Consider the following 14,754-nt stretch of genomic DNA (forward strand, 5'->3'; position numbering starts at 1 on the left):
GAACAGAGAAGACAGAGGAGAATAAACAATTGGGGAGATACAAAAAATATATCTGAAGGATATAAATTACCAGTTTATTTAGGGACCATGGGGAGACCACAGAACAAAGGGTGAGGCAAGGATCCCCACTATGGTACATCAACATGAAATTTCAGAAAACTGAGACCAAAGAGAGACTCCTAAAATTTTCCATGGAAAAAAATGTTGTTCAGTCACAAAGTCAAGCCCGACTCTTTGCGACCCCATGGACTGCAGCACACTGGGTTTCCCTGTCCCTCACTATCTCCTGGAGTTTGCTTAAACTCATGTCCACTAAGTCGGTGATGCCATCCAACCATCTCATCCTCTGTCATCCCCTTCTTCTGCCCTCAATCTTTCCCAGCATCATGGTCTTTTCCAATGAGTAGGCTCTTCACATCAGGTGGCCAAAGCATTGGAGCTTCAGCTTCAACATCAGTCCTTCCACTGAATATTCAGGCTTGATTTCCTTTAGGATTGACTGCTTTGATCTCCTTGCTGTCCAAGGCACTCTCAAGAATCTTCTCCAGCAGCACAACTCAAAAGCATCAATTCATTGGCACTCAGCCTTCTTGATGGTCCAACTATCACATCACATGACTACTGGAGAAACCATAGCTTTGACTAGATGGACCTTTGTTGGCAAAGTGATGTCTCTGCTTTAGAATATGTTGTCTTAAGTTTGCCATAGCTTTTCTTCCAAGGAGCAAGTGGCTTTTAATTTTGTGGCCACAGTCACCATGTGCAGGGATTTTGGAACCCAAGAAAATAAAGTCTGTCACTGTTCCTACTTTTTGTCTATCTATTTGCCATGAAGTGATGGAACTGGATGTCATGATCTTAGTTTTTTGAACACTGAGTTTTAAGCCAGCTTTTTCACTCTCTTCAAGAGGCTCTTTAATTCTTCTTTGCTTTCTCCCATTAGTGTGGTATCATCTGCATATCTGATACTGTTGCTATTTCTTCCAGCAATCATGATTCCAGCTTGTGATTCCTCTGACCTTGCATTTCATATGATGTACTCTGCATATAAGTTAAGCAAGGTAACAATATACAGCTTTGATGTACTCCTTTCCCAATTTTGAACCAGTCCATTGTTCCATGTCCAGTTCAAACTGCTGCTTCTTGACTTGCAATGGGAAAAAAAATGGCTAGGATTCAAAATTGCACATATCATCTCATGAACAACACTGGGTGCTAGAAAATAATGGAGTGACATATCAAAAATTCTGATTGAAATGATTTCCAGCCTGTAATTCTGTGCTTAGCTAGGGTATCAATCAAAAGGGCAGAAAAAAGGCATAATACTTTTAGTTGGTTGAAATGTGATTGAATGTATTCAGAATCTCCAAAAGTTGAGAGTGGTCATTTCTCTTTATACATTTGTTTTCAATTAGACTTTACAATTCCCAAGGCATAGGATTTTAATTTTTAAGTTGCCCTACATAGCATCTGCATAAGGTAGGCGTTTATGAATAGTGTTTATGGATACATGGACTCTGCCCTACTTTAAATCATAATCATTTGAAGTGCTGAATGCTGAATAAATAGCATTGCTTTGAAATGCATAAAAGTAACTTATTTTCTTAGTTGTCATTTCCTATTATCATATCTAGAATTTATTCTCAGATTTTTTAATAACATGTCTCTAGGAAAAATAAGATCTTTTGTCTTTTTATTCTCACTTGGTCCAATTGTTTTAAGGATTTTGTTATTTGAATGTTGAGGAGGAGGAGTAGAATGTGAGGCTCACATTTGTTATAACAAAATAATTTCATTTATGATGATCTTGACCTGATAACATTGAGTATCAATAAATTAAAGACAATATATGAATTTTCCCCACTGTAATTACTACTCAGACCAGTAAAATCTGGTGCTTAATTACTCTTAGCATTACTGTTGGTATACATTGGCATCTATGCCAATAGGAATATATATAACTAATAGCAATAGGAGCTGGTAATGAATAAAGGAATAAACTGATTCATTTGTACAGTGGAGAAAGATGGCTCTTGTTCCTGGGAAATGGCTCAAAGAGAACTTAGGGATCTGTAGGAGGGTCTGGAAAGCAGAAAAGACATTTGCTAGGATTGTCCATCATAGCAGAGATCAAGAGGGACAGGAAAGGAAAAGTAGGCTTGGATCAGATGTAGAAATATTTTGGTTTTTGAGAGACTGCAGACTTCAGAATGGTAGGAAGAAAAAACTGACCTCAGGTGTCTGAGCAAAATCAAAGAAAATAGGAAACCACTCACTAACCAATGCTTACCCATCTGTTTTTATTCTGCATATAGGTAACTGTGCGTGCTTTCTTCTTTTTGTCGTAAAGTTATCTATTTTTTCTTATGTGCTTTTAATAAGCCTGATTTATGAATGTGAGATATTTGCTCCCCATTGTGATAATTACAGGGTATGTGGCACAAGAATTTTATAGCACTACCAAGAGTCCAAAAGAGAGCCTCTGTGACCTCACACATGCTAATTAACACACAGCCATATGATGGAGGGGTTTTATTACTTACACTCCCAAGGCAGTCCCAAAGCTGATTGTTACCTCTGTGCATTCACCCCTGAGCTGATCTTTGGCGCCTGCTGTGGTGTGTTGGGACCTGTCCAAGTACAAAGACTGGAGCATGAGGGACCATGAAGAATGAATGCCTTTGTGGTAGAGATGCCAATCATCCTTTCCCTCTACCCACCCTTTCCTTAGGGAATCTGCCTTCCTCTAATCCTGGAAGGGGGCAGCCTTATGTACTGTAATATGACTTCATCCTCCGTGCTGTGGGTGACTGCAACATTGATGGATCCCCTGACCCAGGCTAAGCCTGGAATTTGGAGTTGGGATGCAGAGCTTGATTCAAATAAACAGTGGTAGGCATCGGACCCAGGAGATCATGTAAGCTTGAGACTCATGGCCTTGCTGGCCACATGCAGTCATGGAGAGGGAGGGAGCAGAGGAAAGAAGGAGAGGCTGAGCTAATGCTATCTGACTGCTGCCTCATGGCATATGTGATAGTCACTGGCTTTCAAGTCCAATTCTTACTGTTAGGTAGTTAGAATCGGAAAAAGGAGTCCAGAATGACAGTGGCTAAAAGACAAGGAAGGGAAAAGCCTGCAAAAATAGAACAAAGGAAGGTCCGAGGACTGGAGTGAGAACCTCAGGTAAAGCAAACAGCACTCCTGGCTAGCCCAATTTACTAGGGCAGGCCCAGGGTGAGGAGAAAAAAAAAAAATATATATATATATTAAAAAAGAGGAGCCAAAATTGGGCCTGGGGCCTCTCTTCTCTTTGGGGTCTTTTGGGTCGGCCTGCCCTCACACCTCGAGGATGTATTCTCCTTTGCTTTCTAAATAAAACTGAGCTATAACACGGAGCTGTAACACTGGTTCACCTAAGGGCTGTAACTCTGGTCCATCTGTCTCTTCAAATTTTTGTTGTGATGAGAGAACCGAGGAAATTACAAACTCCCTGACATTATTCATAGGAATCTTGACTGACTTAGATCCTTTGAGGATGTCATCTTAAACTCTCTACTCTCCATAGGTTGAGTGGGATCTGCCATTTTAACAGTCAATTCACATTCACTGTTCCATTCAATTTTTCTATACCAGCAACAAGGCTGACTCACCTGATGACTAGTTAAGCTAAAATATTGGTGTGGCCAAAAAGTTTATTTGAGTTCCAAGCTCTTATGGAAAAACTTGAATAACATTTTGAATAGCCCAATATATTTGGAGAATTCCCAGTTGATTGAAATCACAGTTTCATGATTACTTGGATTTTATCTGTCTCCTTTAGAAGATTGTGAACTTCCTGAATTTTTAAAGAAGGAATCTACCCTGATTTGTTTCATATAATAGCGGGACAATTACTTTTTGAAATTGGGTATTGCCTGAGCTGTAGTAAACTCAGCTTATGAGAAACATGCTTGACAATGCTCTAAGAGAACAAGATTCCTAGAACTAACTTTTGACATGTCTTCAAGAAGTTCCTTTTACAGTTTATTTATAGGAAAATCTAGGTGTGTGTGTGTGTGTTACAACGTAAGCATCCTTGGCCCAAACTATTGACTGTATTAAGGATATCAGGTCCTTTGTGACTTAGAGAAGAATTAGTTTTAGGGTAATCAAACTGCCTCTCAGCAACAGGGGAGAAGAGGTGAGCCTGGCAGTGTGTGGGTTGAAGCCTTTGGTCATTATGATTCCCAAATATCCATTCTAATTCCAAATGGTGTGTAGGGCAGATGGTGGGCTTTTCCAGCTTAAGTACATCTGGATGAGCATGTATAACCTTAAATATAATTGTTTGGCAGTTGTTGACTAAAATCATTTAGAAAATAAACTGTCTTTAGAGCTAGTTTTCACATTTCCAAAGCTTTAAAAAATTGCCTAGACAGTAACACAAGTGTAATATCATTTAATTAGGCTGTCTGTTTGACTTTCCCAAGAGAGTTTTTTTCTGGCTTTTCCTGTAACATGTTATGACATTACCATAATGGAACTTTATTATTTATTTTCCACATGCATTGCTCTGATAATTGGAAAAAGTCAGAAAATTCAGCTATTGAAAATGAGTGACCTTTACATTTAGAAAACTAATTCATTTGACATAAATATAGAAGTTTTCATCATGTCACTTTAAGCACATAGAATTAATGGTTAATTTTTTATAAAATGAAATTGTTTACTTAAAATATGCATGCCATATTTTCTTTCCATCACGCATTCTATTTTTTTGCCGCCTCCTACCCAAAGTTAATACATTTTTGATACTTATTTTTGTATTTGAGATTTTAAAGATCCTAGATATAAGCAATATAAATAATCAATGTTCAGGAAATTAGCAACAATGGGTCATAATGGGTACATGATTAATTCACCTACCAGCTCAAGTTCCTCCCAGATTTACTATTCAAGAACAGACTAGGGCTTTAGGAGGTCTCATTCTCTTCTTTTTTTCCTTTAAATTGCAAATTACATTAATTTGTGCATTTAGAAAGCACTAGTGTCCTAGACTGAGCGACTTCACTTTCACTTTTCACTTTCATGCACTGGAGAAGGACATGGCAACCCACTCCAGTGTTCTTGCCTGGAGAATCCCAGGGACAGGGGAGCCTGGTGGGCTGCCATCTATGGGGTCGCACAGAGTCAGACACGACTGAAGCGACTTAGCCGCAGCAGCAGCAGTATCCTAGAACTCATTCCTTAGTATTTCCTTACTTCTGTTTCAGCCCCTAGGTTATTGCCTTGTTTGGTTTTCAGTTTTTGGTCCTTCAGTTTTGCCTAGTTCTTGGCCCTTTTGAAGAAGGAAAGACAGCATTTATCTGTAAAAGGACAGCCGGACTTGAAGACATTAGTACGATCTCTCCAGCTGTGGGCGGGAACCACTGCATGCTCCCAGAAACCAATGTCTAAGTGTCAGGACCAGTTTCAACAAGCCTTACATCCTTGCTTACCTTAGAGTTTTACCATTAAACCACAAGAACTCCCCAATTACCCATCATTTCAAAACGATTCTCTTCTTCTTCTTCAGGACACACCCTGGTCTGATGGCGTCTCCTGCCTCTCCCAGTCCATCCAAACCCTCCCCCTCTTCTCTCAGGAGCCCAGGGTCTATTATCTGGAAACTGCTCAACATCCTCCAGCCCTAGTCTCATTGTCCCCATCACATTCTTGTTCCAATGACACCAGCTTGCACTAATATTACTTTGTCTGCATCACTCCACAGGCAATTGTGTTTTCTCTTATTCAGTGTGAACTTTAGGGCCTGGAGGTGAATAGGCAACCGTTTTTTTTTTCTTCACTGCCTACTAACCTTCCTTTCTCTCTCATTTCTTTTTTAGCTCCTGACTTCAGTGTACCATGACTCTCCTTCTAGCTTTTCCTCTCACTCTTGGATGAACATAAGCACGTTCACTCCTTTCTCTCCTCCATTTCTCTTACTGCTGTGTTCAGTTGATTTTGACTTTCTTAGTTCAAAGATCTCTCCTTCCTCTCCACCTTCCTGACCCACATATATATACAGTTATATCCTCCCTGGGTACCACTACTGACTGCACTTCCACCAGCATCCCATCCCCTCTGACTTTTCTTCCCAGCTTCCCAACTCCCCACTCCTGTACCACCACTTTGGTAATTCAAACTCTTAAAGACTTATTCACTGACCCTCCGTGTTTTTGTTATTCATAACCCTTTAATCTCCTCCCTCTCCCTTTAACCCAACTTAAATTCCATATTTTGATACCATAACCATTCCCTTGCTAACATCTTAAATTCTTTTGACTTTCCTACCCCTTGCATTGTATGCACCCGACCAAACTTTAGCCCTCCTTAAGCCCAGTTATTTGTGTATCCTGGCTCTATAAACCAGAGCAGCTGAACAGTGTTGGATAACATCACACTACAATGCTCCTCAGCCTAGCTGCAGAGTTATGACCTCAGGTTTCAAAAGCACTGAATACTGCAGAAAATCCCATTTTCCTTTTCTGGTAAATTCCCCTTTATCCTCTTTAGATGACTATCTGATACCTTCTCTTCTCCTTGCCAACCTCGACATACTGCTTATCCTTTCTTACTCTCAACTGATGACAAGGCCTTATCTTTCCTAGAGAAAATAAATGCAATCAACAAGAATTACCTAATTTTTCTACTACTTGCCTGTCTTTATAGACACATACACCACCTTCCTCCTCTGTTGCTCTTGACTTGTATTTTTGATCAGTTTGCTTTCTCAAATTTTTCTTAGGTTTGTGACTGCCATTTCTTTAGCACTCTCTAATGTTAGAGTATTGTTACAGTGCCCCAGAGGTTTTCAGCTTTCTTATCTTCTCTGGCTACATGTTCTTAGGAGAGTCTGTTTAGTCTCATGGCTTTAAATAATATCTAAGTGCTCCCAAATTTTCAGCTCCACCCTGAACTCTGCCCTAAAAATCAAGAAAAGTACATCTGTTTATCTGATGCTTACTCAACATTTTTACTTGGGTATCTTTTAGGCTTCTTTAACCTAACCCAGGTGGCTCAGTTGTTAAGAATCTGCCTGCTAGTCCAAGAGCCACAGGAGACACTGATTTGATCCCTGGGTTGGGAAGATCCCCTGGAAAAGGAACTGGCAACCCACTTCAGTATTCTTGCCAGGATAATCCTATGGACAGAAGGAGCCTGGTGTGCTACAGTCCATGGGGATGCAAAAAGTCAGACGCGACTGAAAGACTGAGCATGCATGAACCTAACATGACCAAGACAGAATTGTTAATTTTCTTGGGAAAAAAACAAGCAAACAAAAAAAACCTATCCTCTCTAAATCATTACACATGTTAGTAAATGGTACTATCATCCACCTAGTGATCATTCAGGCCCAAACCATGGAATTTATTTTAAAATCTTCTCTTCCCCTCTCTGCCCACATTGAATCCATCTGCAAGTCCAGTTGCCCATGTTTCCGAGTTATATCCTTAATCTGACCACATCTCATCATTTTAAGTGTTACAAATATACATCAGATTGTCACTATGCACACTTAAAAGGTCCCAAAGTATTGTAATTAATTTTCTATGGTTACCATTTGCTTCCCCACATTAGAATGTAAACTGTTCAAGGGCAGGGACTTCATCTTACCCTCTGTTGAGTCCCCAGGACCAGTACCTGGTGCACAGTAGGCCGTCAATAGATATTTTCTTCTGATTAATATCACAGCCTATGAAATTTTTCAGAGTCATTATTAAACTACATGTGATTTATTAAAAATGTGTATTCTGAAAATCCTACAGATCAAATTGTCAAGTTGCTGCTTCCAATTTTAAAAAGCTAATCAATCATTTTGGTTCTTAGCTCTCAGCTAGAAACTATTCATATGGCACGACTATAAAGAGTTCATTTATAGGTTGAAGGATGTATGCGTGTTCACATTTAGATTTTGCCTGCTTGGTCTCCAAAGTGGTTGTACCAATTTACACTTGTGCTTGAATCACATAGGATGACATGAGTGCATACCCTAGGTTCTTACACTTGTGCCTGAGGAAGCATTTACAAGAATGTTCATTGCAACATTGTTTATAATAACAAAAAATGGGAGACAGTCCAAATGTCTGTCAACAGAATAGTGGGTAAATAAATTGTCATATGTTTATATATTGACAAAGAAAGTCAGTATTATAAAAATAAAAAATATATACATTTGTGTGTATATTAAATATACATAACACAAATATGTAAATATCTCTGTGCACATACAAGCTTCTGTTTTACATCAACAGGGTCATATTATAGGTGCAGTTCTTTTCCTTTCTTACTTTTCATTTGCCTTTCTCTTTTCTACTTGTTCTGTACCCTCCACCACATAGTTTTCTGAATCCTAGAATAATAATCTGCTGTGTTGTCTTCAGCATGCTATTATCATTATTAAAACATATGTTGCATATGTGTTATACTTATTCAAAAATATAATTACAGGGGAACACTTTATTATGGATTGTTTTACAAAATGGCATCACATTATGCTTAATCAAGTGCATTTTACTATATAAAAAATACTTTTAGTAATTTGTCTCAAATCCTTCCTCTACAAATTGTACAGGAATTCTTGCCTATTCTTGCCACAAAATATTTAAGAACCCATTAAAATACTCCTGTGACAACTGTGCCACAAACATGAGAAGAGAGGACTGAAGAATTATATCGCACTTCTGAATAGCCTTTGATCAGTAGTTCAGCAAAGAACCCAAAGTTTAATAATGCGATTAGTATTGAATTTCAGACCAATTTCAGGGACAGAAAACCTTAAGATATTTGTATTTATAAGTCTTAGGGCCTCTGCAGTATTGTCAGAGTGGTAAGAGCTCTGGTTTGGGAGCAAAACACATTTTCAGTTACATTCTGCAGTTGACATGCTGGCTGCTGCTGCTAAGTTGCTTCAGTCGTGTCCGACTCTGTGCGACCCCATAGACGGTGGCCCATCAGGCTCCTCCATCCCTGGGATTCTCCAGGCAAGAACACTGGAGTAGGCTGCCATTTCCTTCTCCAATGCATGAAAGTGAAAAGTGAAAGTGAAGTCACTCAGTCAGGTCTGACTCTTAGCGACCCTGGCTAGCCTTTGGCAATTCATTTAATCTCTCAGGGAAACCTATTTTCTGGATAAAAAACAATTGGGGTTCAAGTTAGTTATCAGGATGATGCTCCTAACTTAGAAAAAATTTAAGACATTATGTTCTGTGACCTGCCAACTAGAAGTAGTATTTGTCATACCAACACCATAAATTATTGTTTTGGGTCCTAGGAGTTTACAGTATTTAGATTTATAATGTGATTTACAAAAGTTAGTTGTCATTGTTTTTCTCATGTATCAAGTGAAGGATAAATTAGGCATATTTGAGTGATGGTGCAGCTCTGCACTGTCCAGTATGGTAGCTCCTAACCACATGGGGCTATACAGTACTTGAAATGTGACTAGTCCAAACTGATAGGGGCTGTCGGTATAAATACACACAGCATTTCATCATGGGATTAAAATAGATAAAATGTCATTAATTTTTAATATTGATTACAAGTCTAAAAGATACTTCTTGGGTATATAAAGTTAAATAAACTATTAAAGTTAATATCACCTTTTAAAACTAAAAATTTTATATGTATCAAGAGCCACTCAGCTGAAGGTATGACCTTAGTGGTATTTTTGTACCAGCAAAGCATGGTGCTGACCTTCAGCTGACACAGGCTGGGATTTGAGAGCACACAGTATTCCCCATCCACCAAGGGCTCCTGTAAGGTCATATTCAGCAAAAGGTCAAGTCTTTCCATGTCAAGTGAATTATTGAACACGTGTGGTACTAAAGGGCTAGAGGGCTGAAAATACTCTGCTGTTTTTCTTAATTAGTTGTGGTGGTTTAGGTTTCTTAAAGCAGGTCGTTTATATCATGGAAATTCAGGATGGCTCACACACTCTGTCTTGTTGTTTCTTTGATCATCCTGGCCAGTCGTCAGCTGTAATTCCTGTCTGATTTCATGTTCCTACTTTCATGTCTTTAGCTAAGGCTTTCTTGTAATGACTCTCTTAAATCCTGCACTAGCTGTGCCTCCCCAAGCCCACCTCTTCACTGAATGTGCCATGTCCCGTCCCTGCTGGCTGGTCTGGTTTTAACTCTTAAGTTGAATCCAAATGTTAATAGCCTTTATTACCACAGAAACTGGGCTCTAATAAGTATCTTGTCTTTTATTTATTAATTTTTACTTACCCAGTATTAGACTTTACAGTTACTATACCAAAAAGGTATGACATATTTTTATGTTTGGTATAGTTTCTATACCAAAAGGATATGACACTGAAAGATGAACTCCTCAGGTCAGTAGATGCCCAATATGCTACTGGAAAAGAGTAGAGAAATAACTCCAGAAAGAACGAAGAGACAGAGTGAAAGCAAAAACAGCGCCCAGTGGTGGATGTGACTGGTGATGGAAGTAAAGTCCGATGCTGTAAAGAGCAATATTGCATAGGAACCTGGAATGTTAGGTCCACGAAACAAGGTAAATTGGAAGTGGTCAAACAGGAGATTGCAAGAGTGAACATCGGCATTTTAGGAATCAGTGAATTAAAATGGGATGGAATGGGCGAATTTAATTCAGATGACCCTCATATCTACTACTGTGGGCAAGAATCCCATAGAAGAAATGGAGTAGCCTTCATAGTCAACAAAAGAATTGAAAATGCAGTACTTGGGTGCAATCTCAAAAATGACAGAATGATCTCTGCTCATTTCCAAGGCAAAGCATTCAATATCAGAGTAATCCAAGTCTATGCCTCAACCACTAATGCCAAAGAAGGTGAAGTGGAATGGGTCTATGAAGACCTATTAGACCTTCTAGCACTAACACAGAAAAAAGATGTCCTTTTCATCATAGGGGACTGGAATGCAAAGGTAGGAAGTCAAGAGATACTAGGCAAGCTTGCCCTTGGAGTATAAAATGAAGCAGGGCAAAGGCTAACAGAATTTTGCCAAAAGAACGCACTGGTCACAGCAAACACCCCCTTCCAACAACACAAGAGATGACTCTACAAATGGAAATCACCAGATGGTCAATATAATAAGCAGATTGATTATTATCTTTGCAGCCAAAGGTGGAGAAGCTCTATACAGTCAGCAAAAACAGGATGGGGAGCTGACTGTGGCTCAGATCACGAACTACTTATTGCCAAATTCAGACTTAAATTGAAGAAAGTAGGGACAACCACTAAACCATTCAGGTATGACCTAAATCAAATCCCCTCTGAATATACAGTGGAACTGACAAATAGATTCAAGGGATTAGATCTGATAGACAGAGTGCCTGAAGAACTATGGACAGAGATTCGTGACATTGTACAGGAGACAGTGATCAAAACCATCCCCAGGAAAAAGAAATGCAAAAATGCAAAATGGTTGTCTGAGGAGGCCTTACAAATAGCTGGGAGAAGAAGAGAAGTGAAAGGCAAAGGAGAAAAGGAAAGATATATCCCTCTGAATGCAGAGTTCCAAAGAATAGCAAGGAGAGATAAGAAAGCCTTCCTCAGTAATCAGTGGAAAGAAATACAGGAGAACAATAGAATGGAAAGACTAGAGATCTCTTCAAGAATATTAGAGATACCAAGGGAACATTTCATGCAAAGATGGGCACAATATAAGACAGAAATAGTATGGACCTAACAGAAGCAGAAGATATTAAGAAGAGGTGGCAAGAATACACAGAAAAATTACCCAAAAAAGATCCTTGTGACCCAGATAACCATGATGGTGTGATTGCTCACCTAGAGCCAGATATCCTGGAATGCGAAGTCAAGTGGGCCTTAGGAAGCATCATTACAAACAAAGCTAGTGGAGGTGGTGGAATCCCAGTTGAGCTATTTCAGATCCTGAAAGATGATGCTGTGAAATTGCTGCATTCAATATGCCAGCAAATTTGGAAAACTCAGCAGTGGCCACAGGATTGAAACAGGTCAATTTTCATTCCAATCCCAAAGAAAGGCAATGCCAAAGAATGTTCAAACTACTGCACAATTGCATTCATCTCCCACTGTAGCAAAGTAATGCTAAAAATCCTCCAAGCCAAGCTTTAACGGTTCGTGAACCACGAACTCCCAGATGTTCAAGCTGAATTTAGAAAAGGCAGAGGAACCAGAGATCAAATTGCCAACATCCGTTGGATCATACAAAAAGCAAGAACGTTCTAGAAAAACATCTACTTCTGCTTTTTTGACTACGCTGAAGCCTTTGACTGTGTGCATCACAACTGTGCAAAATTCTTCAAAAGATGGGAATATGAGACCACCTTACATGCCTCCTGAGAAATCTGTATGCAGGTCAAGAAGCAACAGTGAGAATGGGACATGGAACAATGGACTGGTTCCCAACTGGGAAAGGATTATATCAAGGCCTGCTTATTTAACTTGTATGCAGAGTATATTGTGCAAAATGCGAGACAGGATAAAGCACAAGTGGGAATCAAGATTGCTGGGAGAAATATCAATAACCTCAGATATGCAGGTAACACCACCCTTGTTGCAGAAAGTGAAGAATTAAAGAGCCTCTTGATGAAAGTGAAAGAGGAGAGCAACAGAGTTGGCTTAAAACTCAACAATCAAAAAATGAAGATCATGGCATCTGGTCTTATCATTTCATGGCAAGTAGATGGGGAAACAATGGAAACAGTGAGAAACTTTTTTTGTGCATGTGCTCCAAAATCACTGCAGACAGTTATTGCAGCCATGAAATTAAAAGACGCTTGCTGCTTGGAAGGAAAGCTATGACCAACCTACACAGTGTATTAAAAAACAGAGGTCTGTCTAGTCAAAGCTATGGTTTTTAGAGTAATGTATGGATGTGAGAGTTGGACTCTTTTTTAAAAATTTTATTTATTTATTTATATTTTTTTACTTTACAATATTGTATTGGTTTTGCCATACATCAACATGCATCCGCCACGGGTGTACAGGTGTTCCCCATCCTGAACCCCCCTCCCACCTCCCTCCCCATACCATCCCTCTGGGTCATCCCAGTGCACCAGCCCCAAGCTTCCTGTATCCTGCATCAAACCTGGACTGGCGATTCATTTCTTATATGATATTATACATGTTTTAATGCCATTCTCCCAAATCATGCCCCCCCCCCTCTCCCACAGAGTCCAAAAGACTGCTCTATACATCTGTGTCTCTTTTGCTGTCTCGCATACAGGGTTGTCGTTACCATCTTTCTAAATTCCATATATATGTGTTAGTATACTGTATTGGTGTTTTTCTTTCTGGCTTACTTCACTCTGTATAATAGGCTCCAGTTTCATCCACCTCATTAGAACTGATTCAAATGTGTTCTTTTTAATGGCTGAGTAATACTCCATTGTGTATATGTACCACAGCTTTCTTATCCATTCATCTGCTGATGGGCATCTAGGTTGCTTCCATGTCCTGGCTATTATAAACAGTGCTTCTATGAACATTGGGGTACACATGTCTCTTTCAGTTCTGGTTTCCTCAGTGTGTATGCCCAGCAGTGGGAATGCTGGGTCGTATGGCAGTTCTATTTCCAGTTTTTTAAGAAATCTCCACACTGTTCTCCATAGCGGCTGTACTAGTTTGCATTCCCACCAAAAGTGTAAGAGGGTTCCCTTTTCTCCACACCCTCTCCAGCATTTATTGCTTCTAGACTTTTGGATCGCAGCCATTCTGACTGGCATGAAATGGTACCTCATTGTGGTTTTGATTTGCATTTCTCTGATAATGAGTGATGTTGAGCATCTTTTCATGTGTTTGTTAGCCATCTGTATGTCTTCTTTGGAGAAATGTATGTTTAGTTCTTTGGCCCATTTTTTGATTGGGTCATTTATTTTTCTGGAATTGAGCTGTAGGAGTTGCTTGTGTATTTTTGAGATCAGTTGTTTGTCAGTTGCTTCATTTGCTATTATTTTCTCCCATTCTGAAGGCTATCCTTTCACCTTGCTTATAGTTTCCTTTGTTGTGCAGAAGCTTTTAAGTTTAATTAGGTCCCATTTGTTTATTTTTGCTTTTATTTCCAATATTCTGGGAGGTGGGTCATAGAGGATCCTGCTGTGATGTATGTCGGAGAGTGTTTTGCCTATGTTCTCCTCTAAGATTTTTATAGTTTCTGGTCTTATGTTTAGATCTTTAATCCATTTTGAGTTTATTTTTGTGTATGGTGTTAGAAAGTGTTCTAGTTTCATTCTTCTACAAGTGGTTGACCAGTTTTGCTAGCACCACTTGTTAAAGAGATTGTCTTTTCTCCACTGTATATTCTTGCCTCCTTTGTCAAAGATAAGGTGTCCATAGGTGCATGGGTTTATCTCTGGGCTTTCTATTTTGTTCCATTGATCTATATTTCTGTCTTTGTGCCAGTACCATACTGTCTTGATAACTGTGGCTTTTTAGTAGAGCCTGAAGTCAGGCAGAGTTGGACTCTTTTAAAGAAAGCTAGAGTGCTGAAGAATTGATGCTTTTCAACTGTGGTTTTGGAAAAGACTCTTGAGAGTCCCTTGGACTGCAAGGAGATCAAACCAGTCCATCCTAAAAGAAATCAGCCCTGAATATTCATTGGAAGAACTGATGCTAAAGCTGAAACTCCAGTACTTTGGCCACCTGATGCAAAGGACTGACTCATTGGAAAAGACCCTGATGCTGGGAAAGATTGAAGGTACGAGGAGAAGGGGATGACAGAGGATGAAATGGTTGGATGGCATCACCAACTCGATGGGCATGAG

The sequence above is a fragment of the Bos taurus genome, chromosome 6 (assembly GCF_002263795.3).
Source record: "Bos taurus isolate L1 Dominette 01449 registration number 42190680 breed Hereford chromosome 6, ARS-UCD2.0, whole genome shotgun sequence".
NCBI classification, from domain to species: Eukaryota; Metazoa; Chordata; class Mammalia; order Artiodactyla; family Bovidae; genus Bos; species Bos taurus.